The sequence below is a fragment of the Ambystoma mexicanum genome, chromosome 7p (assembly GCF_040938575.1).
Source record: "Ambystoma mexicanum isolate Mex_15411 chromosome 7p, UKY_AmexF1_1, whole genome shotgun sequence".
Lineage (NCBI taxonomy): Eukaryota > Metazoa > Chordata > Amphibia > Caudata > Ambystomatidae > Ambystoma > Ambystoma mexicanum.
The window spans coordinates 655574065-655602002 of record NC_090939.1 but is presented as its reverse complement, the minus strand read 5'-3'; the positions used below and the strand labels follow the sequence as shown (position 1 = coordinate 655602002).

Below are 27938 nucleotides of genomic sequence, written 5' to 3'. Positions count from 1 at the left end.
GGGCTTAATCCGCCCAAACTGAAACCTCTTGTTCAAGGTTATACATCATATCCTGCATTTTACTCTAATGTGGTGTGTGGAATGACTGTCATTTACAACACATTCAGTTACTTTGCTGTCTTTCTCCTGGTGGTTTTATTGTCTGTACATTACATTGTGTATCTTATTCTAATGGAGTGTTTGTGACTGCTTTAGCTTGCACCTTATTATATATGGTGTATGCTTTATTATTTTTAACATTGCTGTCACGAAAGGCTAAATCAGCCAAAAGAGCAAAATAAAATCTAAATCCTATGGAGATAGAGAAAATCTTCACAATGGTTGTGCCCCACTGATCTTTCTATGCAGGTTATCTTCAGGCAATAAATACATTGGTCATATTTATTCGGGTGGTGCAGGTCAGAATATTTATGTTGTGAGTTACAGCATGAGAGATAAATCACGTCAACCCAATGGGTGTTCTGTGATTTGTGGGCTAAAAAGACCTCTGTCTGCCATTTTGTGACTTTCTCCACACCAAATTGCGCTTGCGAATGAACTTGTGTGTATATTTTGCACCTGTAACCTGGACAACTGTTTTGTTAATTGGACCGAGAGCATTTTCAGCATCATTGAAAACTAATAGGACTGTGAGTTTCATACACATTTTGTATAACGCCTAGCAGTTTTTTTATTGTAAACTTTCTGCATGGATTTCAGTTTTTAAAAAATGTGTTATTGTGAAATGTGTTACATCTCTGAATGCATATTTAACTCTTGCAATAGTTAAAGGTGGCATCATGAATGAAAACCTGGGACACAAAAGAGAAAAATACACAGATGTTGTCCTCTCTAACTTGAAAAATGCCACACTACACCAAACGCAAAAACAAATTCTTCAATCTGATGCGTTATTCAAAATGTATAAAATAGCTGCCTACAGGTGGACACATTGGGTAATGGTGGCTTGCATGTTTGCATATGCAGGGTTATCTAAAGATGGGTACCGTTGAAGGTTTCAACACTTCAGACCAATGTTTAGCTGTGCTGTGAGGATGGAGCCATTATGGGATACCCAGGTGATCACAATGTGTAGATCACTATAGGGGTGAGAGTGGTTCATTTGGGTCACTTTAACAGTAAAGACATATTTGAGAAAAATTCAGGAATCTGACATCAAGGAAGGAAACCGAATAACTTTTACTGTTAACACAAAAATACATGTATATTGTTCAATATATTGACACAATGTAAACAATTACCAAAATACATATTGGTTGCAGTTTTATTAACAAAATTAACAGCTCCTACTACCCAAAACAAGCAGATTGATTTAATAAACAGTTTTTTTGAACGGTGCCGAGCGAGTCACTGAGTTGCTAATTCTGTCCACGAAACACATCTGCGTTTAGTTGCTGTGAGAAACAAAGACAAAAAAAAATCTTTTATTAATATCCACGAGATTTAGACTTGAGTTTTTTAAAAATTGTAGATCAATTCAAACAAGTGTTACTCTGGTTACATGAACCCTCAGTGCACCATTGTACTATGTTCAAGCTAGTGCTTGTAGAGGTACCAAATAGAAAAATCCAGCCTAGATTTACCAACATTCACATAGCATATATCTTAGACTTACTGAGGTCAAATAGCATATTTAGTATTTAACTAGTCTTCAAATAGTATTTGAAGAAGTCTATATTGAGCATTTTTAGTATTCCATAGTATTATTTTTGGGAAGACCAATGAATGAAGGTCACTAAACTTGCTGATTACTCATTGATCACTAACAGAATGCTAAACAATTACCAGTGTTTTATACTTTACGTCTTCACTTAGTGTTAAATAGTACATGACCACAACTGACCACCAATGAGAAGACTAAAAATGATTAAAGGATAAGGTTCAATTTTGATGAGGTGCAGTTTTTGGAATCACTAACACATGTTTATACAATCAAATTTCACTATCACAATCACGTCTATTTATCATTGTAAGCTCCCCGCCACCCACCCACACAAGGGGGCAGCCACACATTACACAGAATTAAAACAGGAAAAAATGAATAAATTACATTGCTAAACAGTGGTTCCCTCGGAAAGCCAAATAAAAACAAATTGGTCTCAGAGCGCATTTGGAAGGGAAACATTTGTGGTGTGCATCACGGGGCATGGACTAGAGCATCCCAGACCTCTGGGCAGTGCTTGGGAAGAAGCTGCACACACCGGCCAGTTAATCACCCTTGGCACAGCAAGACAGTGATCTTAGGGCTGTGCCAGTCACCTCCTGGCACAGCGAACATGCCTGCAGATATTGTGTGCCTTCCCCGTGCAAAGCTTTAACGACTTTAATAACTGGATTGTTGGCAAATAGAAACAATATTCAAGGTGTTGTTTTGTCCACAATGACATATAGACCCATATAATAGCTTTCCCCTTTTGCCCTGGCTGCCCTGCTTCTGATGCACCCTTAAATTAGTCAACCTCTCCCAACAGCGTTTCCATATTATACATATCATAGCATGTGGTCATCCCAAGATCACATTCCTGTTTTGTAGACTTTAGTATCTAGCATGCCAGTTTAAACTATCTCTCATAGCTTTGAACTAGGTTACATTTAACTTAAGTATGGGTGAACATTCAAACCTTGTTTGGTAATGGTGCCGGAAAATGGGTGATACCAATAGTTTCCTGTTTGTTGGTTCGGAAGAAATTAGCAACTCTTGGTTCGTGTTCACATGTAAGGTTTATTTGTTGTTAAGATATTCACTTTACCTAACATGGTCGCTAGGTATATGTGAGAATGGAGCCAACACATGTTTTGACCTAAGTCTTTGTCAAGGTGAAGGGCAATTTGTGGGTGGTCCTTATTAAAGGAGTCTGGGCCTAGAGCCTTCGAGCAGTCTCCGTTCTGACATGCAGCTGGATAGCCAATCTGTTTAAGTTTCGGGTAGAATCCCGTAGTGTATGTAGCGACCATTTAAACTTAATTTGCTAGCACGTACACCTCTCTTTCAACTCCTTGACTATGTTTTCCACTATCTCTGGTGTCTGACCCCAAGAAGCAAGTGTGGCCAACCCTTGGTGTAATCTGAGGGAGCAGGGAAAGGGGAGCAGCCTCATGTGAGTGCTGTGAGGGGAAAAGGGAAAGAGGTCACTTACTCCTTACGATGCAAACAGGTACTGTACAACCAAGAAGAACATCAGATAGGAGGGAAAGATGTCAAGCACCCTTTTAGGGGCGAATATGTGCTGTACCTCTGGGAAGGACATGCAGAAGGTGGGGAAGCAGTCAAGAACCTTTAATGGATAAATAGGTGCTATCCCACTGGGAAGGACATGCGGTAGGACAGAAAGTAGTGCAGAAACACGAGGGAAAGATCCATAGCACCTTCATTTGAGGGATAAGAGATAGAAGGGGAAAAGGTGCAGAAATCCTGGGAGAGAAGGGAAAGGTGGACTCCCCAGGGATTAATATAAGTGAGGAAGGAAAGAACTTCACCACCCATCTGAGAATGGAGGGAATAAGACGCAGAAGCCCAGGGAGGGAGAGTGGTAAAGCATCCCTGGGTGGTGAGGGAGTAGGGTCTATTTCCTAGATAAATAAATAAACACATGAATGTAAGTTCTGGGGAAGATGATAAAGCAAGGATTGGGAACCTCCCAAATGAGCTTCAGCCTTGAACACCACATTCTTATGATATCATGGCCTGTGTATCCTCAGTGGTTCTCCTTTATTAGGCCCTCCATTTCCCCTCTTGGCTCAAGGCAATGATGGACATTAAACACCTATGCAGTAACACTGGACAGCTATGCTCTGTCCCCTCCAGGGTTACTGAAGCAAGGTTGTGGGCTCGCGTCCAACAGATCCAGCCAGCCTGAGTAGTTACAAACAATGATCAGCTGTGTGGTCCCAGAAGCCGTCATCGTGGTGGTGGACGGACTATGATCGGTTAATTCAACAGGACCGGAAAACCTTCCCAAAAGTAATCTCCACCCTGCATATGTTACATCAAACCAGAACTGCCTAACTATTACGCACAATTTGTTCATGGACTTTAACGACAGACACTGACACATGAATAGTTGTAGCGTTCTTTAGGGGGCAGGACAAACGTGCCAGAAGGCCTAAGAGAAAGAAATCTCGAATGTTCTAGGATCAGGTGACCAGGAGAGTATAAAGATACCAGGCCTGAAAGGCAGGCCAGGTTATTTGCGTGGAATTGGTGGGGGTTGCTGTGCTGCGTTCCTTGACTTCCAAGCCAGTTCATAATTCACCCCTGTTTGCCAGCTTCAGAATAAAAGAGTGAGGCTGATTTCTTCCACAGTGGCACATGAGGTAAAAAAGAAATGTGCAACTACCACTGGGAACAATGTGAGGCATGCGAGAAAGAGGTAAAACCACCTTTCGAAGAGGCCAGAGAGGGGGTCATGAGGGCAGGCAGAACAGAGGCAGTATTCTTTAAGGAAACCTAGTTTTGAGAAAGAACAATGTAGCAGCCCAAGGAAGGATTAGGAGGAATGGTAGAACGAGGCGCATTACCCCTGGGAGTGACCAGAAGGAGGAGGTAAAGAAGTGCACCAGCCCATGGAGCAACCCCAGGAAGATGCGAAAACGAAGCAGCACCCCCGAAAAGGACATAAGGAAAAGAGGCACAGCTGATTTCTTTGCAACTTGAGGGAAGGTTGTGGAGTACCCCTGGAAGGTATGAAAGGGGATGGAAGGATGTGTACAGCACCCCTGGGCAAGACATGGGCCTCATTCCGAGTATGGCGGTAAGGGATAGCGGCCACCGCTAACGAGAGCGGGGGCGGTAATCCCTTACCGCCATACTCCGAGTTCCCTTTGCGCCATGGAGGTTTTAACACCTGCTTTTAGCAGGTGTTAAAAACCATGGCGCTAAGGGACCTTGATGTTAATTACGCCACCGTAATTTACGGTGGCGTAATTAACGCCTTCCCCACTCCCATTATGCCCTATGGGGCAAGAATGGGAATGGGGAAGGGTAAATGGGGATTGGGGAATTACCGCCCCGCCAACCTTGGAATGGGGCGGTAATTCCGCCATCCACCAAGGCGCTGCCGGTCCGGGTACGGCGTCAACCAAGGCGTTAATAGCGCCATTGGTTAGCGCCGTACTCGGAATGAGGCCCATAATCCAAATCCACAATTAGGAGGTGCTCCAACCGTACAAAAGACATTTAGGAGATGTGTCAGTGTCCAGCCACTTTGTGAGTTGTATGAGGGAGGAAGCAGATCAGTGTCACAGCTCATGTGAGGGATGTGAAGAGGAGAGAATGCGCCCTAATGTAGTTTTCTAAGGGAGAAGGGAGAGAGGTGCAGTAACCCGTAGGTGAGTGGAGGATGCGATGGAAATGTAGAGACCCTCTCTGGAGATGAAAGGTGGAGGAAAAGAAGTCTAGCACTCTTGGGGTGTAAGATGGGAGCGAGAGTGAGATGGAGTACCCTAGGGTACGTGGGAGAGAAGGTACAGCTGCAGAGGTCCTAGATTTGTGAAGAAAGAGGGAAAGATAAACAATACTACTGGGAAGGAGGATAGTGGAGGCAGAAAAGGTGCAGCACCTCCCAGGATTGCAAAAAAAGGAGGGACTAGGTGCAGCACTATTGAAGCGTTATCCGGCAATCAATATAAAACACTGGTTCTACCCATTTTGCGCAGATGCATTCACAAAGTAACCTTGGAAGCATTCTCAGCTATCACGTCGCCCTTACTTCTGGCAATTGCAGATACTAGTTCACTAGACTCATATACAGCTGCACTGCGCAATATTCTAAATGGTGCATTCGGCACCACTTAAAGATTCCAAGGTAAAAAGGACACACATGGTTCTGCTAACCAGTGGTTTTCTCCTGAGGTTCTCGCAGCCAGACAGCATACAAGGGCTGCCAAAAGAGGTTGGAGGAAACTTCCGACAGCTGCCACTATGACCCTTCATAAGGAAGCAGTTAAGTACTTTAAAGCCACTATTTTTGCAGCAAAAAGAGTAGTCGAGCGTATCCTTGAGGCCAAATCCATCACCAAAGAATGATTTCACATTCTTGGAGAACTGAAGGGCAAACCTCAGGAATCTCGTCTAGTTGTTAATGATGCTTGGTGTCAGAACATCCACAACTGTTTTATGCAAAAGGTTAAAGAAAACCAAGAGAACAGTTAGACTAAAACCCCTAAACGCCCTGGAGCTGTTTTAGAAATCACTATTGCAAGTAAGGAGATAAACAATAACGCGGACACCTTCTCATTCAAGCAAGTCACAGTGAATAAATATCCACTATTGTGGAAAATCTTAAACCCACTTCCTGTAGTGGAGATATTTGTTCCTGCATCTCTTTTCAAAAATGTTTTCTCCAATATCGCCACTCCTGTCACATTATTCATAAACCTTTCCTTTCAACAGGGGATAGTCCCAGAGTGCATCAGGGAAGCCTGGATTTCCCCCCTGCTGAAAAAGGACGGTATGGATCCACATGAACCGTTGAACAACCGCCCTATTACAAATGTTCCCTTTTGCCTCAAGATTATTGGCAAAATAGCCAGCATTCAATATGATGCTTTCGTCGAGGAGAAAGGTCTACTGTCTACCAGACAATTGGGATTCCGAAAACACCACGGCACGGAAACAGCACTGGTAGATGTCAAATCCCTGCTGACTGGCATAGTTGACAAAGGGAAAGTGGCCATGTTGATGCTGTTAGACCTGTCTGTCACTTTTGATCTCGTCAATCATGAGAGGATGTCAGACAGGCTAATGGAGGTGGGAGGTTGTTCAAGATCAGCAGCTAACTGGTTTCAATCTTTCCTATGTCCCAGGAGAACAAGAGTTGTCCAAGGGGAGTTTAAGTCAGAGGAATTGGTCCTTAATTGTGGAGTTCCTCAGGGCTCCAGCGTATCTCCCTTGCTTTACAACCTTTATTCAAAGTTGTGTTTTGATGTGCTGGACGGTCTGGGTGTCAAATTTGCAAACTACGCGGATGACACCAAGATCGTTGTGGAACTCGCAGGTTCTTATTAGGCAGATTCACTTTTGGTCACTAAGGTGTATGACGCTATAAAAACCTGGATGCAGGATAATTTTCTGGAATTTAATGATACAAAAACAGACATCTTGATTGTCGGTAGCCCAGCCAAATTGAAAGCTCTTGAACCACAATATGAAACATTCTTGGTGGGGGGAGCCATTATCCAGGTCTCCAGCTTTGTGAAAACACTAGGGGCCTCATTACACGGAAGGCGGTAAGGGTTAACGGTCACCGGTAATGGTACCGGTGACCGTTAACCCTTACCACCTTACTATGAGGTCCCTTTGCGGGTTGGTACTTTAACGCCTGCTTTTTAGCAGGCGTTAAAAACCAACCCGCAAAGGGACCAGGGAGCTAATTACAGTACCGTAATTTGCGGTGCCGTAATTAGCACCTTCCCCATTCCCATTATGCCCTATGGGGCAAAAATGGGAATGGGGAAGGGCAATGGGGAAGGGGGAATTACCACCCCGCCAACCTTGGAATAGGGTGGTAATTCCCCTTTCCTCCAAGGCGGTGCCGGTATTTTACCGGCATGGACCAAGGTGCTAATAGCACCTTGGTCCACCGCCTACCGTGTAATGAGGCCCTTGGTGTGTTCTTTGACAGTAACCTAAACTTTGAAAAACAAGTGGCTTACATTAGTGCCAGCTGTACCTCTGCTACCCATCTCTTTGGCAAATCCGACCCTACCTTTCAGAAGGCAACAGAGCTATGATAGCAACAGCTACCATCAATTCGAAAATTGATTAATGCAAAAGGCTTCTGGCTGGTACTACAACAGCCAACATGGAAAGACTTCAGACAATACAAAACAGAGATGTACGTGCTGCGTGTGGCCTGGGACGCAGAGGGCATGTCTCTCATGCACGTAGGGCATTGCATTGGCTGCCAGTCTGTGAAAGGATCCACTTTAGGGCCTCCTATTTGGTCTTTAAGTGCCTTGCCGGCACTGCTGCAACTTCCCTTTTGATCTCAGATTATGAAGCAACCTCTTAGATGCACCCTACGCTCCAACTATAAGGATCTTCTTTTACAACCTCGCTTTAAGTTGAAGACATACAGTGACCAGAGCTTCGACGCCTGGGGGCCGAGAATCAGACAGTTGCCATCACTGGCCAATTTAGGAAAGCTCTTAAAACTCTATTTGATGGAGGTGGTATATAAGTCTGTGCTACTCTGACCACACCCTGATCATAGCCAAACCTGTATTCCTGCTTCCTTCTTTTCCTGTTCCATGTTAGTATTGTCTGTCTGAGCGCTCTGATGCCTGCGGGTTATTTAGCACTATACAAAAATACATTAGAATAGAAGTAGAAGACCGAAGGGGAAAAGGTGTAGTATTCATGAAAGTACGGAAGTGTGAAACACAGACAGCACCCATTGGTAATGGTTTGAGAGAGAAAGGAAAGATGTGAAGCACCACTGGAGACCATTAAGTAGGAAGGGGAAGGTGTCCAGTGCAATCGGGACCACAAGTGTTGTACAAAGTGTTGGGCTCCCATGGAATCCATTTTGTATGAAGAACACAGAAGAGCCCGACAAGATGGTGGGTCAAACACACGTTGAGGTGCTGCTTAAGAACTCAGCAGAGAGCATATATTCCTGCACATATATTGTGCATGGTTGTAGAAAGTTTTTTCTTTTGCAGAAAGTGTTACTTTCATGTTTTACCTTTGGAATGAAAAGTTGAAGTACTAAGTAAATGACAATTACATTAAGATACAGTGTTTCGTCATGAGCAATTCAACAAATGTGAAAACGGAATTATGAGATTTGTATACTTGAGATTATCATCTGTGTGTTTTGTTTGCATCTATTTTTTGATATTATTTATTTTTATGATTCAAGTTAATATGTTAAATATACCATACATGGCTCAATGTTTGAAATTAGTATTTTACACGTGTGAATGAGGTGCTTCTGTGCCACTAGGCCTATGCTGCAGGCAAGGTATATTTCTGAGTAGCAGTTATCCTTTGGAGAACCATTAACCTTTTCTGGCACATGTCATTAACCGTACTTTCAAAGTAAATTAGAGGTGCATGAGAATTAGGATGGTGTTTCAGGATTACAATATTTAGTTTGAAGGACTGCATGGTACTCAGTATAAGATTCCGAAGATGCCTTTTTGATAACACACCATCTAACGTGTTCATTCTGATGGTATCAGATGTGTACAAAACCATGTCAAATGGCTTACTGTGTGGTTTATATGCATTTACTGAGCCTGCTGTGTGCCACTACCTCTTGTACTGAATGCATGTGAACATCCGGCACTGTGTGATTGTGGTGCCGCATAATCCCAAGATGCCCGCACATCGTGATGTGTGCAGCATCTTTGAAAAACACACAAATATTGCCTAGGTCTTCTGAGCCGACATAAACCAGAGGGAAGCCATACAACTGCATGCAGCGGAGGGGGTGCAGTGATGGCTGCCATTGCAACATGGTCAACTCCCATTGTAGATCTGCATGATGTAGATCACACCAGAATTAAATTGTGTCTAGTGAAGGACTACATCTATGGGTCCCTTCAATGTCTCATGGAGCTGCCAATAGGTGTGCATTTCCCTAACTTAATATATAAAAATGTGTCTTGGAATATTTGGAGAACTTGTTGTACAATGTCAATAGTTCTCAAGGGACTCAAAATAAATCAGAATATCTTCTAGGTTAATGACGAGAAACTGATGATCAAAAATGCCACACAATATCCTTTCACAATATATTAGAACATCACTGGGAAATTATATCTCCCTAAGGTTAATACAAGATCTTAAATTCTGTCTCCCTGGCAACCCCTGCGCTTGGGGACTGTTTTCTGCATCCCTACAGTCCCCTACCAGAACTTGACACTTGATGTCTGCACTTACCCTTGCACTTGCCACCAGCTGGCCGCACTTCTATTTATTGCTTTTATTTATTCTATTTATTTTTTACTGTCGATACCATATATTGAACTGCCCTGCCACATTTTTCCCCTTACCGTGCACTTCTGTGATCTCAATGTAACCTGGCCTAGTAAGATCGTTGTCTCTGTCTTCCCTCTGTTCACCTCCCTTGCCTCGTCGCGCCTTGAAATACTTGTGTATAGGCACATTATAAATGCAATATCATATCATATTATATCAAATATCCCACATTTTGTTGAGAATTCTGTTTTCCATCTGTCGCTGCCTCCTGTACTTTGATGTGGTTCTAAACACCCCGGAAATTGCCCTTTGTATATACTTTCTGTAGTGAATCAAAGACTTAGATTTGTGTCTGCATCAATTTGCTATAGTTTAAACAATAATGGATTACTCATATAAATTGCAATCTATCAAACGTTTTTTAATCAAGATCTTGCCAATTCCGATGTCAATAGTTGTGGGAAATGTCTTCATGGATTGACCATAACCAAAATTAAAAATACTCATAGATTTATAGCCTGATAGAACTCATATGAAACTTTCCGGTTTGACTATGGGCCTATGAAGAGTTTTTTTTTATTTTGATTATGGCCATAAAATCTAGGCTTAACAATCTTTCAAATATCAATTCTTGAAACAAGGTTGTGATACATGGATGATCCATTGATAATTGAATCTACAAAGACATTTCTCGACTTATCTGCTGCTTTTGAAACTGTGGATCATTCTCTGCTTCTGGAATCTCTTTCTTCCTTCGGTCTTAGGGGTTCTGTTCTTTCCTGGTTCTCCTCTTATCTGTCTAATAGAACGTTCTCCGTCTCCTGGGCTGGCAAGATCTCCTCACCTATTCCCCTTGAGCACAGTGTTCCCCAAGGATCAGTCTTGGGTCGCTTTCTTTTCTCCCTCTACACTTCTCAACTTGCTGCGATAATCTCCTCCTTTGGTCTTTCTCATCACTTCTACGCCGACGATGCACAACTTTTTCTATCCTTTTCGTCCTTCACTCCTGAAATTCACTGCACTCTTACAGCCTGTCTCTCCTCTATCAAATCTTGGATGGCTTCTCATTTTCTCACTCTAAGTGCAGGAATGACTGAGGTTCTATTCTTCCCTGCTAATACTCTTCCCCCTCATCCACCAACTCCTTCCATATCCTTTCCTCCATCTAGTCTCTCTATTTCCCCCACAGCTTGTAATCTTGGCCTCTACTTTGATTCTAATCTTTCTTTTTCTCACAACATTTCTCTTACCTCTCGTTCCTGTTGTTTCCATCTTTATAAAATGTGTACATTTTGTCCTTTTCTCACTTTTCAATCTACTAAACTTCTTATTTCCTCTCTAATCTTTTGTCGACTCTTCTACTGCTCTAACACTCCTTTTGGTCTCCCGTGCTCTCATCTCGCTCCCTTGAAATTAATATATAATTCTTCTGTTTGTCTACTCTGTCTTATCATGATTCTGTCTCTTCTTCACTTGCCTCACTTGGCTGGCTACCCTTTCACTCGTAACTCAATCTCATGTTCTTTGCTTAGTCTTCAAATCCCTCTCTCAGCTGGCACCTATCTTGCTTCACTCTTATCCATCTATACTCCCTCTCGTTCCCTTCGTTCTTCCTGTCTCTTTAGATTGAATGTTTCCGCCCTCCATGTGCCCAGTCTGCCACTTTCTCACTGTTCTATCACTGATTATTCTCTCTTTCGTCTCTCTCTGAAAACTCATCTTTCGCATAGTCCCTGATTGCCAGCTACCAGAATAGAACAACAACAATGAATTGATGTTTTGATGTTTGATGTTTACCTCTCATTATTTTGTACCGTACCCTGTTTTTAATCATGCAGCGCTTTGGTTTAAGGCGCTAAATAGAATACAATAAAATACAAACATTTCCTTCAACTATTGATATTGAATCAACAAGAACTTGAATAAATCATTTGATGTAAAACACATTATTTGAGTAATCCATTACTCTTTAAACTATAGAAAGGTGGCGCAGGCAACAATTATTTTATCTACTATATAAATGTTATTGTGAGACAATACCAACTTATCCAGCGCAGATAATTCAAGAACAATCTTCCCCGACTTTTGTTTGTATATACTTTGGTATTTCATAATTGGTTTATCCTCTAGGAGTAAACAACCCAAATGTTTTTCATTATGATATTATTAGCACACTTTAATCAATATAAGTCTTTAGTTCCCCTCTTGTCTATATACAAAAAAGGGTAGAAGAGGGTAGAAGTGTCATGCCACTGAGAACGGTCAATTACGCAGTTCTGCAGATTATCAGTAGTGTATTCCAATAGGTGTGCATCTTTCTGTTTAGTTACTGCACACACACTTCTACATGGAATAGGCACTCCAGAGAGGTGCATTGCATAATAAGAATATTGATCTGGCGGCACTTCTTCAGGCTTTTTCTTGCAAAAGACCCCTTGAAAGTCCCGATATTCTATGGGTGTCAAGATTTGCATCATACCCATCTGATGGGTATGCAGTATAAAGGAGAGCCAGGACAACACAGGTAAGTCAAGGATCCCCTTTGCCTTCTCACTTCAGGACTCTAAGATGTTGGATAAATGAATCATGCAGTGCATTTCCCAGATAGTACTGGGATTATACAAAATATCCAAACACGTGGTACAGCAATAAGGTTGTAAACTATGGTGTCAGCTTGCCCATTTTAGCAGTCAATGTTCATATCAATAGTTTGAAAAATGATGGGTCCTGATGTTAAATCAGACCTTGCTATCTCTCCAGAAGTCTAAGGTTTAGCTTTCTGTAATCTGCGAATGTCCATTTTGGGGCAAAGGCGATATCTCTAATATTTCTAGTCACTCCAGAATCGAACAAATTGGCAAATAGAATGTGTTTTTGATTTTCCAAATGCAAGCCGACATGCAGTGGGATATGTACTACTCTAATCGAAACAGGGAGGACAGCAGAGGGTTGTTAAAGATTTGTTTTTGCTCCCTTTTAGTGCCTTTGATGTTTTAGCACCACAATGAGGAAGAGATCAGTATCATTGTGCATTTGATTTGAAGAGTTCTTATGGGCGGGGAATAGGCTTCAATTTTGGGAGGTAAATGTTTTGGTCAGTACACGGAGACGTATGCTGGAGCCAACTGCTATCTATGAAGTACGAGCTAAACCTGAAGTGCACTAGAGTTGCAGCAGTGATTATACACCTATGGGTAAATGGTGTGGTGCAGGTATGCAGCTTAGATTTGATTAATGATGTGAAGAGGGTGTAGAGGAGCAGTTGCATGCCTCTGTGGGAAATCCCACCCCCTACCTCCTTTATGTTGAAAATTTGAGATTGTGCCATTTTCAACACCAGCAGTTGTACCAACACTGCAGCGCATATTCGAAAGAAGATACCCATTGAGATAACCCTATCGAATCTATCCCTGAAGGGACAATAATCTGAGGTAGGAACTCCCTGAAGGAATGAGAAAAAGAGCAAAGAAAGAAGTCTGTGATGTCATAAGAGAGTATGAACGCTGTCTCAGGATATTGGCTGAAAAGGATGCATGGATCCTACAGAAACTAATGATGAAGTAAATAGTCAAATGAACTTTTAAAGACAAAAAAGAAGCTTACACATGCACGAAGTGCAGCAGAAAATCAACCTTTCAATAATTTACAGATGCTGAAACGCAAGGTAGACTAAGTCATCATAGAAGCTGGCTATATGGAGTGAATAGAATGCAGAAAGAGCCGTCACTTTATAGAAGCTGGACATCGGTATCATACATTTTAGTAAGCCAGGACCCATGAAGAAGAAAGGGAGAGTTGTGTTGCAGCAAGTATAAGCTGAAATCACAGAGCTGCATGGCGAGGCTGTCTGGCCTGGTATCAAAACTAAAGCAGCCAAGGTCAGCTATCTATTCTTGAAAGGAGTGAAAATCCGAAGGGTGAATCATCTCTAGTTAAGGTGCAGAGAAAGAACGCCGAGTGACAAGTTGTATTCATTTAAGACATTCAAAACCAGCAAAATGGACCAAATCGTGGTCTCCTGTCACGTGAGCCAAGGATGAAAATAGAGTCGAACTTGAAGTCCTAGAACAACAATAGTGAGTTCCTGCACACCCATGTATTCCCAGATACAAGGAAACTTTGCAACGCCAAGTTCAAAGACAATCTTCATGGCAGAAGGCATGGGCGATGAAAGATGTTGGGCTAATTCGGTGGGGAAATGGAGTCAGGCCCACCTCCTTGCACCTGGGTCTGTGCTTACGTGCTGCTAAGCAAACCGAATGTTCCAGACATGGCACAAGCATGCCAACCAATTGTAGAGGTCCGTATAGTGAAGGACCGTATAGTTTGAAGACCAATTGAAAACCGTGTACTTAATGGTTTTGTAGATGACATGTTTTAGAGGTAGGCATATATTGTCCACCTGACAGTGGGCAGCCAATCACAATCCTAGTTCCTATGTAATGTATAATTAGATGTTCCCCTTAAGCCTATGTCAATCCCTAGTAGGTTTTTCATTATTTGCCACGTAGTAGGAGGTCACCTCTGAAGTATTGTTAGTATAAAGTCTATGTTTTGTGAAAAAATCGCTGAGAGAAATCGAGCGAACATCTGTTGATGTCCGTTGTGACTCCCTGTTTTAGACAATTTTTAATAAAACAGTAATTTGCCATCTTCCTGAATTGGTTTGGTTATTTGGACTTAGAGTTATTCTGTGAACCCACCCATTGCATGCACGTTTCTAAAGGGCCCTAAGCTCAATGGACATGCTGGATGTAAAGGCCAGTTGATGGAATAAGCAGGTGTCATAACTGCTCCTGGCAGGGATGTTGTGGTAGATGCTCTGAAAACATAATCAGTGTAAGGAGTGAGGTAAATGTGGATATTACAACTTTTTGTGCCAGAACAAGGTTTCTTCATAAAGTACGTGCCTGGAGATATAGCATGGGAGCCCCTCCATTTTAGCCAAATGGTGTACATCTAAAATGTGTTAATGAATGAGTTGTCTCTGCATAAGGTAATTAAGTGGATTGAAGGGTTTCTTTTCTCAAGAGACTCAGGATACCTGTGTTGAGTGGAACACCATCAGGAGAGCATTCCTCCAGAGTTCTGGAAGAGCTACCAATATACTTATTCCAAATTATTTCTCGATTAAATGGGTTAATAGGGACAATCATTGTGTCGAGGAATGGTATTTCCCAAATCTATTTTTTTAATCTGAACCTTTCTCAAACATTTTTCTTCATGACTTTTCTCTGCAATTGAGCATTGAACATTGTATGGCGTCTATATAGCAGAAGTGTTTACAAGTTCCACAAGACAACAAAGGGGTGGTGAACAGAGGAGAAAACATCAATAACGGCCCTACTAGTAGGGCTTGTGACATTTGGATCGTGCAAGTGCAATATCAAGAAGTGCACAGGGGAGGGGGCAGGTCAGGACAAGGGATGGGATAATGAGAGGATGGGAGGGAGAAGTGCTGGATGGAGGGGATCCAAGGTACTGGGCAAGAGCTAAGGTGTTCCCTGAAGGGCTAGTGCCAGGGGGAGGCAGGGGAAGAGATCAATAGTGAAGGGGAGGACCAGTCACAGAAGGCTAGTCAGCAAAGGAGGCCGAGGGTAAGTGCTGGTAGGAAGGGATGAGTGGGGAAGACTGGGCGAGGGAGGACCTGGCCCCAGAGACTCATAAGGGACAAAGGCATCTAGTCGTAACAGCAGGAGTAGACCTAGCATGGGAGAGGGAAGAAGGAGGAGAAAAGGAAAGTCTCGAGAAGCTTCGAGGACTTAAGGAGATCTGGCTCAAGTCGGAGAGGGGCAGGGAGGTCGTTCTAGAGGGAGCCTCCTGCCAAAGAGAGAGAGCTACTCCAGACTCTCTGCTTGGAGAAATGTATGATCGGCAGAGAGTGGGAGCTAGAAAACTGAATGTCTCTAGCTGGGAGGTATTTAGGAAAAGAGGGTTGAATGTAGTGAGGTCCCAGGCCCCGGAAAGCCTTGTGAATGATGCAGAGGGTCTTGAATTTGATCCTAGCAGCCACCGGGGGCCAGTGGAGAGATTTTAGGGCTGTAGATATGCGTCCCTGAGCTTGAGACCAAGGATAAGTCTTGCAGTACTATTCTGGATTAGTTGAAGAGGGCGGAGTCTGGAAAGAAGCAGATTAAGGAAGAGGCTGTTGCAGTAGTCGAGCCTTGAGAGAACCAGAGCTCTGGAGACATTAGGATTCTGGGGAAAGGCAAGGAAAGGGAGAATGCCTCTGTGGAGGTGAAGCTGATAGTGGGCCTTCTGGGCAAGGTCAGCGATATGAGGTGAGAAGGAGATAGAGGAGTTGAAGATGACACACACGTTTGTAGCCTCACACGAGGGTGAGAGTAGGGGGCCCAAGGAGGGCGGCCAGAGTGTAGGAGGGAAGGAGGGAGTAGGAGTCCCAATTAGAAGGATCTCAGTCTTATTGGCATTAAGGCAGAGACCATTAGCAGCACGCCATAGCAGTCAGTCAGACAGTCGGAAATGAGAGACGAAGGAGAGGAGCTTAAAGGAGAGCTGTGTGTTGTCAGCATAACAATAGAAATTAGGAGAGAAGGTGGAGATCAAGTGGGCAAGAGAGGCAAGGTAAATGTTGAAGAGCCACAGGGAGAAGATGAAGCCCTGATGGACACCGCAAGTCGAGAGAAAGGGTCCTGTTGAACTTGAATACTGGGTGATCTTAATTGGCACGAGCAACCCGAAATCAGCAATTCAGACAGATTATCTGATTCATAATATTTCCATATTTTGAAGTCTCATTTTTCATCTGCTTTCCATTGTGGTGGCCAATATCTTGACATGATTCTTTCCAGAGATGTTGGTATTGACTACTGTCATGGATACTCCAATCCCCTGGAGTGATGGAGTGAACATTATGTTAAGAATTAACATTATTAACATTTTCATTCTCATGGAAATTGTATAACTTTTTTTTAATAAACATTGTTTGCATTGGAAGATCTTATTTCCCCTCTGCTACTTTGTAAACCAGACCCTCCTTGTGAGTGGCTTTTCAATCGATGTTAAGTTATCTTTCTGACAATGTTAAATTGTCTTGCTCACCTTACTACATCTATCCCGGGAAACATTTATATTCCATGATATTAAACTGCTTTAAATTCTTAAACCAGGCCTAATGGAAAAAGAGAAATGGTGGCGATGGTCAAGGAAGGCCACTCAACTTGCTGAAGCCTGCGGGGCATTTCTTTTGTATAACAAAGCAATAGGGAAGGCTAAAACCTAATGAAAACCTAATGACTTCATGATCATGTTCATGACTAACCCTGCTGCAGTTTCCTCAATTATTAAAACATTCTCCAAACCCCTCATATATGACACAGAAACCTGAACCCTCCTTTTAATTTCCATATCTAATATTAAGGCCATCCAAGAAAGTGTACATTGCACAGTTTCTCTAGATTCCTTATTGGAGCGAAATAAACCATCAACATCGAGACATATGTTTGCTGTTTCCATCCTTATTACAAAGTCTGAAGCCCACTCTGTCTAATTCAGGTGTGCTACCTGCATTGATTGCTAGTTATTTATTTTGTATTTTATTTATTGAATATTTGTAAGATGCCTATTCAACAAATGGTGTTTCCAGGTACCAAATGGTGTTTACCACTCAATGTCATTGGCCAACATGTTTTGAAATTTTGTTAATCTTTCTTTGGGTCATGTGGTGGTCCCCCAAGGCCTAAAGACTGCTCTCATTGCTCCATTATTAAAGAACGCCTCTTTGGATCCAAGGTTGCTCAGCAGTTATGGACTAATATCTTGCTTACCTTCGATAGTCGAGATCCTGGACAATTTGGTGACATCACAGCTGCAAGATTATGTGGCAGATAATCAGATCCTGGACCAATTGCAATCAGGATTTAATCCCAAGCACCAAGTGGAAAGTGCTCTGGTTTCTGTTTTGGATGACCTGCTGCATTACCCACACTCAGGTCCCCAGTCCCTGGAGGTGATGTTAGATCTATAAATACCCTAATAATAATAATAATAATAATAAGAATGATCTGTCTGCAGCATTTGACACAGTGGACCATTCCATCTTGTTATCATGGATAAAAAACATAGTTGGGGCATCAGGCCATTCCTTTGATTGGTTTCAGAGCTGAGTCTAGTTAATCAAGTAAATGAAGTTGCAAGATCTTACTTCTTTTGTCTATACATGCTCTGACATATTAGTCCTTATATTCCTCATGAAGATCATGCTGTGGTGGTTGGTCCTTTGGTGAATTCACAACTAGATTACTCCAATGTACGTGGGCATCCCAGAAATCTTTTGAAGTGTCTTCAAACTACCCAAAACACTGATGTTCAGCTTATCTTTAAACATCCCCAATTCTCGCTTCTATCTCCCTTTCGGCAGGCACTGCACTGGCTGCCTATTCACCAACCCATGATTTTCAAGGTACTTTGTTTAATCTTCTAGTGTGTCCAAGGTATGGCACATCAATAACTCACTCGTAAGATTCAACCCCAACCTTTGAGTGAAATTGAGTGAGGTCCCCATTACAGCCTGTTATGTGTCTAGTCTGACAGAGTGGACTAGAGGTCCTGAGGACCTATGGAAGGGATGAGGTGAGGGGAAGGTGCGGCCACTGAGAAAAGGGTTGAATTTGTGGAGGGGTGGTGAATGGGCATTTTTATAAACACAAGGCATGGCTGTGCTGATGTTTTATGCTGTTGCTCCTAGGGGTGACTCAGTGGAAGGGGAACAATCCATCTACATTATATTGGGCAACTGAGGGAGCAGCACATGTCCTACATTCGTGTTGTTCCATATCTCTGATCCTAGCTTGCCAATTGGTTGGAGGAAGATGAAGGAGGGACTCCGAGTCCTAGCATAGATGGAAAGTGTTGAGTCTTGCAGTTTAGGGCTCTCAACTGAAAGGGGACAAGGAGATCATGAAGAGATAGGAGAGGAGTAGGAGGAGAGGGCCAAGCAGCTACTGAGGGATGATTGGCAGGCCTGTGAAGGACAGAAAATAGGTCTGGCCTTAAAATAGAAGAGATGCCTGTTTTATTTTGTTGTGATTTTGTAAAACACTAATGGCCCAATTCATGGAAAAGGGCGCATAGATCCTGCAAAGCCTGCGTGCCGAGAGCGACTCTGCACGGCCCGTCGCGCATAAGAAAATCTGCGCACCACACGTAGTCATGGAATTGTCCATACAAAGTTACCCTATGCCCAAGTTGTGGCCGGAACGCCTATGACACACCCACATGCAGAGCCATTCCAGCCATGGAAACAGACCTTTGTGCACTCCTCACGCTTGAAGCATTGCCCCCTCTCCCCAACCAGCCCAGCACCCCAATGGGAGTGCATGGGGTCCCCAGTAACTATTCCCAGCACCCCCTCAACATGGGTACCACGTATTGTAAACATTGTCATTTTCTGGTGCACATGAATGTGAACCCCTGTAAACCGTTCCTGCACCAGGCTACACTGCTTACGAACACCCCCAAGTCCCATTAGAACCCTGGCTTTTTGCATGTACCCCTAAATCTGACACGCGATCTTACCCCGGCGCAGAGATTCCTATGCGCAAGTGTCTGTATGCCTGCCTTCCGGTGGCGGATAGATCAAGTGCATTGCGTGGCCATTTCCCTGATGAGAGCTTACGTGGACCGATCCATAAATACGCTTGGTTATGCGGATTTTGTAGGCGTGCGATGGACTGCCAGCAGACCGTCCCTCATAATGCCCACAATTTCCCTTGTTCTTCCCAATTTTGCATGTTCGGCCCCCTACTCTGGTATATACAGAGGCCACACTAACGCTCTGCGAGGCGTCTCGCGCAAGGCACTCGTCTGCACGCAGAGACGTGCTGAGTCTGCGTGACGTCTCAGAAAAGTACGAAAAAGTCCCACACAGACGATTCCATGAATCAACAAACTGCGTTTTGCAAACGGTTTGGCGATGAATGTCCCAATTTACTGTGCAAATAATTCCATGAACCAGGGCTTAATTGGAGCATACTGTTTAAAATCCCATGGATGGAGGTTGGTGGTGGACACAAGTGTCTAGGATACTGATCATGACTCACCACAGGTGGTCGTCATGGTTATCTTAGAAAATACTGTATCTATACATTGTACATTTAATTAAATCTCATGGGGACAAGTGCATAGGCAATGGGTTCAGGTGGAGCTACCACTACTCGAGCAGGGAGTGGGGGAGTAGGTCAGTGACCTCAGCATCTCTGTGGTTATGGAAATACAGTGAGACTGAGACATCAATTATTTTCCTGTTCGTGAAACAATGAATTGTAACTGCAACACACTGTAAGTAGGTTCTAATTACTTTTTCTCTGATATTACGATGGAGACACTGGGCCCTATTTTGATCGCCTGAAATCTGTTCAAAGTGACAAACCCATTCTCTGTGTCACAATAATTATTTTCTTCTATTTGAACAAATGCAATTAACCAAACGGGGTGCAACACTGCAGCTACACTGTGCCACTACCCATCTAAACACGGGATTGTGATGTCAATATTGGCCAACATGGATGCCTTGCGGCAGAAAATATGTCTCCATTGCTTTTAACTCTCACCATGCAACAATCTTGTACCTCAGTCATGGTGCTAAATGCAGGGGGCCCATGTAGCTCCCACAAATTACTTTTCACCCGTGTAGCGGCAGCGAAGACTGAAGAGGATTATGACAACCTTGCACTGTGAGCGTTATAGAGGACTTTGGTTTCGTATGTTGTCTTAAGCAGTAACTTGGTCTTAGAAACTGGAGGCAACGGTCACTCATGGGCAACGAAAGTGTGAAGGAAGTATTGAATGTGCATAATTTAAAGAAGTGAACAACAGGGAAGTGAAAACACAAGTAAATCCTGTAAATCATAATCAGACTGATATTGAAAACGTTGCTTTCCTAAACAGTGCGTGGATTATAGGAGCTACAGATCCATTAATTATATACACTTCGCTTAAATGTTTAACAAAATGCATCCGTACTTTAAGTAGAGTATGAGTTGCTGGAACTCCTCAAATGCCATAGATAGTGACCTCATCACCACATCAACCCTTTTATCACATTTACTGCACCTCAACCTAAAGCAAATCCCACTGCAACATTGGACATCCCCACTGTTTGCAAGTGGTATGTGTGACGAATTGCCATCTGGAAAGGGTACTTGTACCCTGCTGCTGCACCAGTAGCCTTATCCGTATCACCCACTCTGCTCATGGCGCAGAGAAAGTGGTCACAAGATGCCCACTCGACCGCTGCATCGACAGCAAAGTCACTACAGCACATGGGCGACATTTAAGATACGTCCCGTGTCCCCAAACTACAATGATTATGGGTACCCCATGCTGGTGGCAGGGTAATCTCTAAGAATAAGCTATTCCTGAGTTTATGCGTAGTGGGTGGCGATACTTACAATCATGGCCGCTACATCCCAATTGGTATTGCACATGTGTCAGCTCCTGTGATTCCGCTCTGCTGTGGAAGGGAATGTGTATTCTGGTCAGACGGACCGATACTACCACATGGCAGGATAGAAACCCAGATGACCCAGCATCTCTTTGATTCTCTTTGGGAGGGTCAGTAACCCTCTGCCCCATAGACAACCACACAACAGGTAGCTGTCCTGGGCCCATATATCAGAAGAGCACTCCCATTCAGGAGGAGCAGCCTCACACCAGGGTGCTGCATATCTAAAGGTCTATGATGTCAGTTGGAGGGAGGGGGCGGGAGTAGGATAGGCAGGAATGCTATAGACACTGGAAGAAGCTATCCAGCATCTTTTTTCTCACTGTCTCTCTTTCCTGTCTTTTCCACTTCTTCTGGAGCAAATGACTTTGGGTAGGACGTCAACAGGGCAAAGTCCACTCCAACTAAGAGCAGGGACCCGTCCACTAAACCAGGCTAGCTTTAGACCAATCACCTGGGGAATTGTGCCCTTAAAAGAAGGGGTTTCGTATCTCTTCAGCAGAATTCCATCTGTTCCTCAAAGATAACATCCTTTAAGGCCAAAGCGACGTTCTGAAGATTCTGAGTTGGACTTCCTTTGAATAGTTGCACTGTCTAAAGCCCTCATCCTGAGGTGAAGAAGGAGCCCCCCAAGCCAGAAGGAATATCAGCCCCCTAACCACTCCCAGGGAACATCAGGAGTGACCAGTGCTGTGGATCAGGACTCTGCAACAGATGCTTTACACCAGCAAAGCAGACCCTGAACTGGAGCATCCTGTACTCGAGTCCTTTGCAAAGGCCTCACAGCAACCCGAGTGCCAGACCAGCAAAAGTTTCCTATTCTATCTCACTGAACCAGTTGCTCCGTGTTCCCTGCACCTTGAACAATAGTGAAGGCAATGGTGCTGGTATTTGTATTCCTCCAACCAACCGAACGAAGGCACTGTATGTAAACCAGCTCAATACTGCATTTTGTCTAGTGAAGCACGTCACCTGCTAGGCCTGAATCAACTGTTCAACACCGGAACCCAAACTGAATCACCGGCGGATCACTCGCCATTTCTAAACGGGGCTTACAACTATGACTTGGCCCAGCTAGCCCGAGAATTGTAGGCATATTGGTTGCACATCGACGCACCCTCGATCACCACTTTGACGGCCGTAGTCCACGACTCAAACCGCTGGAGCATCAATCCTCGACCTCTCCCAGTGGCTAGAGCCAGCCTGGCAAACTGCGAAGTATTCTTGGGACCGCCCTGACCAGCATCATTGAACTGCCACAGTTAGACCGCACAGAGTACACGCCTTCGCTCTGCACAACACCCACTTGCTACCAGGACCACCATTATCTTATGTGTCTGACTGACCCTGATCAGCTAACATCAACATTCAAACCCGTATCTGATGCGTCAGCCCACCACAAACTGAATCCAGGTATTGTGACACTGAACTGCCCCCACAGTTCATGTGGGCCATAGAGACTGGTTAGGTCAAGATCGCTCTTGTTTTCTACAACATATCCTTTTTGTGGTAGTACCTTATCTACTTCCCCTGGAATCACGCTCAGAGAGCTACTTTCTCCAGTCTGTTGCATCTTCACTGTTCTGTCTTGTGTGGTGGGTTTTTGTATAAAACTCTATTCTTGGTTTATATGCAGATGGTGTGCTTAATTAAAGTATATATATTTTGTATATAACCTTGATTGGACATTCCCTCTATTTTGGACTGTAATACTGTATTGTCTGGGTCACTACTGGTTTACCTTCACACCCCTCTTGAGAGTATAGCCTTCCCTCGGCCCGCATTACCACAAAAGGTGAAGGAGGTATATCTCCTGATTTGCCCTTTTTTACGTTTATGATTGTGTTGTGTTTTGGTTTGTAGAAGTGTGAAGGCTGAGTGGGCCAAATTATCCCTAATCAGCCTTCTACTCCTGTGAGGCAGAATCCAATTTATCACAGTATGCTACACATATGCATACCGAATTTCAAGCATATTGTACTCCATAAACATAAAGTCTGATCCTATCATACGATCCATGAGATTCCTGCAGATCCACTGTATCTTTTGGGCCCTTCACATATCATGGCATACTGTAAGTGCCTCTACATATACAACCACAACTTCTAGTGCATTTTCAGACCCACCTCTGTGATGCTACCTGCCGAGGTGCTACGGGGGTGGGGGCTGCGGGGGCTATAGCCCCGGGTCTTTCGGTTGTAGCCCTGGATAGAAGCTCAGGGGCTAAAACCAAAGGTCTAGCTAGCCCCGACAGTCCCGGCATTAACATAGTCCTGGATCTTTTCCAGACCTAGCAACACCCCAGTCAATCCACATATGTGTTTGAGGAGAAATGGGCACTGCCAGCAAAGGTACCCCAGCACTAGTGCCTTGCACCCACTACCTGCCCTATTTCAAAATATGCCATAGTGAAAAAGGTGCCGGACAACCACTGTGCATACGGAAAACTGGAAGGCGCAGCTACAGCTGCTTGTTCTAAAATGGGCCCTCAGTTACTTCAGTTCATTCCCATACAGGCCCATCCCAGTTTTGCCAGTGCATCTAATTATACTTCTCTCCACCCCTTTGAGACATGCGCCATCGCAAGACAGCTATACAATCCCCATTTTTCACAGCAAAGTTTGAGCATGTAGAATTTTAATTGGTTGGTCATTTGGCATAGGATACTCATCAGAACCCCATGTCCACATAGGCAGTCCAGCTTGACTCAATGAGTTGTGCAGCACCTTTTAGCTGCCACTCATTTGTGTGTACACATCAGCAACATATTAAAGGGATCCTCTTCCAAGCAACTGACAAATTCTTAAGGCAGCATTGTGGTGGAGGTGTGTTCAGAGCATTAGGGTCTGGCCCTGTGCATTATGAAAAAGGAAAGGGGGAGGGGGGATATGAAAAGCTCCACAATTAAAACCTAGCAAGAGAGTAAGACAGAGTTCTGCGTGGTGCTCTATAGGAAATAAGAGTGCCGATTGATTAGTCTTTGTAGTATATGACGGACAGACAATTTCCTATTAATGGCAGAGAGGCGGGTATTGTGCACTTCTCTTGTTTATTTACTTTACAGCAGCAAGGGAAAAAGGACAAAAAAACAGAATCTCCCACAATCATCATGTATATAACCTCTACCCTTCAGAACTCCCTCCACCAAGGCACCCATCTTGCTCCTATATCCACTGCTCAGAAGTGGCTACAATCCCTATTTTTCTTCTGCAACCGATACTCGAGAAAGGCCCTTTCAAATAAACAGAACATGATCCACTAAAGGTCCTCTCCAAAGGCCATCCCTCAGATGAAAGGCTGGGATTGGTCATCCATAACTTGTAAAGATGAGAAGAACATGATGTAAACTCAAGAGAAGGGAAGGATAATAATTGCCTCTGTGATATTAATAAAATGTCCCATGTCCTTTGTAAACTACTAGGTCTAATCAGCATTCTATGGCCTTGCATGCAGGCTACAATTATTTACAATTCAATGCCACAAAATGACCACAGATGAGGCATCCATAACTAGTTTACAATAAATTGTATGAAACGCAGATGCGTTTGACCAGTCAGCTGACTTGAGAATATCTTTGAGTTTTGACTCAGCCCAAAAGGCGTTAGACACCATGACAACCCCTTGAGGAATGTACCTCAAAACATTAGATATCCTCACTGGCCTCCTTCATAGAACCCTTAATCCATCTGGACACATCAGGGAAGGAAACAGGCCTGACAGGCGTCCAAAATTAAATGAATCATGTCCCCTGATGCTCTCAATTCTTGTCATAAAGACAAGAATATGTATTGTCTGGATTGATACAGATAGGAGTCCAAAACCCTGGATAGTCATCTCAATATTATTCACTATACAAGTGGAACCTCACAAATCTCCTTGAAAGTGACCGTTTTTGGTCTTTGGTAGTTGCAACGTGGCTGACACACAATGTATAACGCACGCCAGGAATTCAGGTTTTTGTGTGAACAGTAACTGATGTTTCCCAGGTCATTTAAACTCCCAAATCCACTAGTATAGTTTTTACTGTGTTGCATGGTGCTGAACTGTGAACCTCTCCTGGGAATTATTAAAATATTGTCGAAGTAGAATGGCCAATGTAACCCTTTTGCTCTCAGGAAGCCCATAGTAGGCCCTAACAGCTTTCTAAAGCAACAAAGGGTGGGGGAAAGAGCAAAGGGAATGGAACAACTTGGCATTGCCATAGGAAACAAATAAAGTGTCTGATCTTTAAATATTTGGGTAGTTAAATAGGCATCTTTGAGGTCCAATCGAATTAACGAAACTCCTGGCCTCAACACAACTCTCAACAACTTAACTCTCTCCATCTTGAAATGTCTGTATAGTACACACTTGTTGGGAGGTTTAGGATTGCAAATTGGACAAAATCCTTCATCGCCACTATAATAAAGTTACTTAAAAATTTGCTTTCAGCCTGTACACTTGATCATCACAGTCTTGAGCCTACAACAGTTTAGCGCATGACAAATGAGTTCATGTTGATCCTGCGTCACTTGATAGGATCATGGGCGCCTCTCCTGGACTGGAATGCTTGTGAGATCTATGTGCAATCCATGAAGTGTATCCAAGTTCCAAGCGTCTTGAGAAATATACTGCTAGTTTATCAAGAAATGACAAAAGCGAAACCTACTTAGATACTTAGTATATTGTTTCCTTTCGTAAGTACCCCTGCATTTCTGGGATTGCCCTCTTCTGGAAAACATGTCCAGTTTACTTAAGGGACAGGAGCATTGGACTCCAGTATTTTCATCATAGGGGCCTGCAATCCTCTAAGATCTGGGTTATTGTATCCTGTCAAATGGATGACTTCTGTAGCGCCTGGCCCTTCTAGAAACTCTAGCCCGGGAAACTTCTTTAAGAGGGGCCTGTGCTTCACACAGGGTTGTGAAAGTGTATTGAAACTTCTCAATTTCATAAAATTGTTGCCAAACAGTATTAGGTAAGATTTTGTAGATTCCAGCTGGTGTGGGACTTAACAAGATTTATCTGCTTGTTATTAGTGACCCAACTTTTAACACAGGCCTGTACTACACAAGTCGGTAGAGTGGCTGATCAGCCAGGCTTACATTAGAAGGGGTATTGTGAGCTTTGGAGAAATACAATGAAATCAGTAATTACAATTATTCAAGTAAACGCTTATACCCTTAAAAGTTATCTTAAAATTATTCATTTATATATACACAAAGCAAAATAATCACACTAGGTTATGCAGCAACTAACAGTAACATCAAGTCGAATTTCAGAATAGAATCACGTTATTCAACTGTAAATCATGAAGGTGAGTACATTCTTTTTGTACTAAAACATTTCCAGCACACAGAGTGACATCAGTTAAGGTCAGTAGTAGCACTTATGGTTCACCATACAATATTGAGTTTGGAGGGAAAATGTGTTAGAATAGATGAGAACACTGTAGCACTGTAACAATAGTCTTTTCTACCAGAGGGATGTAGGAAGTCATTTCTCCAGCAATAAGAGTGTAAAACAATGAAAACTTTATAGGGGACCAGCACCGCCAAAGCCAATAGGGTTCGGGAGGGCTGCCTTTAGGGAGCCAGGACAGCCAAAGTCAATATGACAGTTCAAGTTCTGATGCAATCTTCTTTAGTTGAACCGTCAGTAATTCATTGGAGAAAATCCAGGAGCTCAAGTGAGCCTAACTGATGTGCACAAGCTGTTAGGCCTGCGCAAGCGAATTGCAGTAATTCAAAAAGATAGAAAGGAGCACTCCCCAAACTACGAAGTGCTAGATTTGGCTAAAAGTGGTTAAACCCAAAGCCCCATAGTACCATAGAATTGAAGCAGATGTTCCAGCTGGCTTCCTTCTTGATGCAGCAATGCAGACCCTTGTTCCTGGACCTTGCTCGTGGTGATGAAAGGAAGGATGTCTGGCAGGCTTCTGCAGCAGCACTCTCGTGAGGGACTCTACAGCAATGGATTCCACTGTTTTCAGCAGTCCTTTGTGGTTTTGGTGCCTTTTTCTCAGCAACAAAGAAGAACAAATATACCCGGTTGGACTTTCCTCGGTCCCTCTGTCCTTATTTCCGATGAGGGGACTCTGGGCAAAGATTTCCTGCTTCTCTAGAATCACACGGATGCCTGTGAAGTTTCTGCTGGAAGTGTCCTTCGCAAGACATTGCACTCATCTGTGGTCCAGGTACCCCGGGTATTGGGCAATTGCCACCCAGGAAGATCGCACTGACACATGGGTTGGCCCAGAAAAAAGCAGGTCCTGAAACTAGCTGGCCTCACAAGCCTAAGGGAGGAAGTAGTCCTTGGCAGAGCTTCCCTGTCGATTGGAAAACGCGGTTAGCACAGCTGCAAGACTTCACTGGTGCTTTTGCGGTCCTGGAAGTTGCTGCTGGCTTCTCTCTGCATCTTTTTCTTTGGATGTGATGTTCCAGTGGTTGACTCTTCCTGTGGTCCCGAAACCCTCACCTAATATGCGAAATCTCATTCATTCCCAACACTAAGCTGTCAATCACATAGGGGGGGTCATCCTGTAGGACAGCCACCCGACAGTCAGAA

General features: G+C 43.5%; 1 protein-coding gene across 3 annotated transcripts in view; it reads right to left on the bottom strand.

The window, feature by feature from the left end:
• Window positions 1-1160: 1160 nt before the first annotated feature.
• The window catches only part of NMS (neuromedin S), a 408471-nt gene continuing 381693 nt past the window's right edge, over window positions 1161-27938 (bottom strand). For all 3 annotated transcript variants that reach the window (XM_069635595.1, XM_069635594.1, XM_069635596.1), the window contains one exon: window positions 1161-1394. The gene's annotated coding sequence lies outside the window, so the exon portion shown is untranslated. The remainder of the gene's footprint in view (window positions 1395-27938) is intronic.